A 2,762-nucleotide genomic window follows, 5' to 3' on the forward strand; every position below is an offset into this window, starting at 1 on the left:
TCCCTACAAAACACAAAGAAGTCAGAACACAATCCAATTTGCATCTCAAAAGGTGAGCAACTCAACCATTAATGCTAAGTGTCCAAACCTGAAACACAAGTCAAGGTTAGTTCATGTACAAAACACTAGTGCAAAGACTAGGTCCAAAAGCAAACCAAATGATCAAAACAGAAGTCAATCTTTTGCATATTGCACCTTCAAACAATCAACAAAATGTCCTCAAAAGGACCAACATCAATTCATAAGGCAAAGGCATCAAATGATCAATGTAAAGCAAAGGCCAACAAAAATGCACAAAATGAACATCCAAATTAGAAAATCCAAATCAAAACAGAAATGCATCCAATGGCCTTGCGATTTTTTATGAAAGTTTCTAATGTCATGAATAAGCAATGTGCAAAAAATCAGATCCAGAAGAGTTCAAATGATGCATGAACAAAAATGCACAAATGCAACATAAAAAATGTGACACAAATTGTCACACCATATCTTCATGTGTCAAAAACAGTGATAGCATATTAGAAAAATTCCAAACCAATTCTCAAAAATCATATCATGAGTGAAGATCAATCATACAAAAAATCAGATCAATTGGCTCAAAGATAAGCATTTCACAAAGCATTGATCACAACATGTCAAAATATCACCATGTTCATTCAAAAATTCACAATTAAAAAACCAGGCGCAAATAAATCATGAAATTGACACTATAAAAAACTAGAGATCAAAACAAGATTATGAAAAAAAATTGGACTTAATTTGGAGCATTTTACTATTTTTAATGATTTTTCAAAGATAAGCAAATAAAATGAAATCATAAAATAAAATGGAGGGAAAACAAAATTTGAATTAAATCAGCATTATGCACAAACAGAGAATCGAACACACGCATTAAGGATCAATGGCGCATGTGAAACGCTGCGTTTCACTTAAGTGACTCAGCAGCCATGCAGCAGGTCAAAGAAACGCGTGGAGTGGTCAAACAAGTCTCAGCCAATGGAACAGACACGCCAGCGCCACACAAGAAGGCCACGCAAGCACGAGCCCTAGGCCACCTCAGACGCCGGAGCTGTAGCTCCGATCGTCTTCCCCGGCTAGCTCTGGCGGATTCCAGCCACAATTTTTTCCAGAATCCAACATATTATACATCAATCGAACCGCTGAATCATGTAGAGTCCAAATATGCAATCCAAATCTCCTAATTCTCTCTATATTTCACGGATCGAAGCAAAGAAGTTTTGAGATCCAAACTTATATTCAACATAACTTCCTCAATATTCACTCATTTTTAATTCTGAACATATCTACATGATCCAGGCAAGGAGATCTACATTTCTATGGTCTTAAAAATGGCAAAAGGAGAGGACGAAAATTTCACTTACTTGAAATGGCAGTGGTTGAAATCGTGTCCTCAAGTGCTCTAGAGCTCCAGATCTTCTCCAATAACCTTGCCTTGAAGCTTTAATCCAAAATGAATGGTTGAGTCCTCTTAGATCTTGCTCAATTTCAAACTTCCATCTCCATGTTCATGCACTTGAATAGCTCGAATTTGGACTGAATTCCACAAAGTAATGGCTGAATCTTGATCAATGAAGGATGATGATCAAGATTATGCAAAGAAATCTGGTGTTTATGTGGAAAAATTAGCAAATACGAAGAGAGAGAAAGTTGAGAGAATTTCTTGAATTTGGATTTGAAAAGTTAGTTATGGTTGTTACAATTAGGGTTTGGCTATTTATATGATGTGTTAATCACAATGCTAATCCACTTAGGCCTTGGTTAATCATGATTAGTGAGTTTTGAAGTAATTGCAAAAAAATGAATAATGCACCATTATGCCCATGCAACACGTCCAAATTCTCATGCAAAGCCTTGAAGTCACTTAATATTAACCAAGGGTCATGATGGAAATGGTATCTTGCTTGTATCATAAGCCAATTTTAGATTATGGAAATTCCCTCCAAAATGCACATGAGAAAATAATGAGAACACAAGCCATGATTCTTTTGCATAATTGAGCCAAATATTGTCAATTTGAGAGGCCTTGGACATGAAGAACATTTTACAAAAGGAATGGATCAAATTGGAGTTTTGCATCAAAAGTTATGTCACTTTGAATTTCCATGCACATCTTGTGATCATTTGGCCATAACTTCTCAACCATTCATCATATGGACATGAATTAGGACTTTTTGGAAAGGGGAGAGAAAGATCTTCAATTTTCATGTTCAACAAAAATCCATTTGAAACTTATTTGATGCTGTAAAGTCAAGTTGAATATGGACCAAAAACTTGCCATTTTTGGAAACTTTTAATTACAGGTCATTTTCCATTTTTGGAAACTTTTGCCATGACTTCAAAATCTTCAAGATAGATGTTTAGAATGACAAATGGACCTCTTTTGAACATGATTGAGGTGTCTCAACTCATTTCCCCACCTCATAGCCCTCAGTTGACTGCACAGTTGACTTTTTGGTCCTCGGATGACCTTGAAATGCCCTGATCAGTTTGAGCCTCTACCACTTGGGGAAATTGCTCAAAAATGAAACCCTAGCTCATGTAAGCTCCTCATAATAATCATATGATCCTCATCCCAATAAAACGCCTCATCTCCTTGAGAAACCCTAGTTGGAAGAATGACATTGATTAGGGTTGACCGGAGGTCAAAACCCTAATCCAAAGGAACTTGAGGATAAACTCTGCAACTCTTGATGATGATAGAACCATGATGATGGTAATGTATACTTGCAAACAAGATAATG

This window comes from Lathyrus oleraceus, chromosome 5, assembly GCF_024323335.1.
Source record: "Lathyrus oleraceus cultivar Zhongwan6 chromosome 5, CAAS_Psat_ZW6_1.0, whole genome shotgun sequence".
In the NCBI taxonomy this organism is placed as follows: domain Eukaryota; kingdom Viridiplantae; phylum Streptophyta; class Magnoliopsida; order Fabales; family Fabaceae; genus Lathyrus; species Lathyrus oleraceus.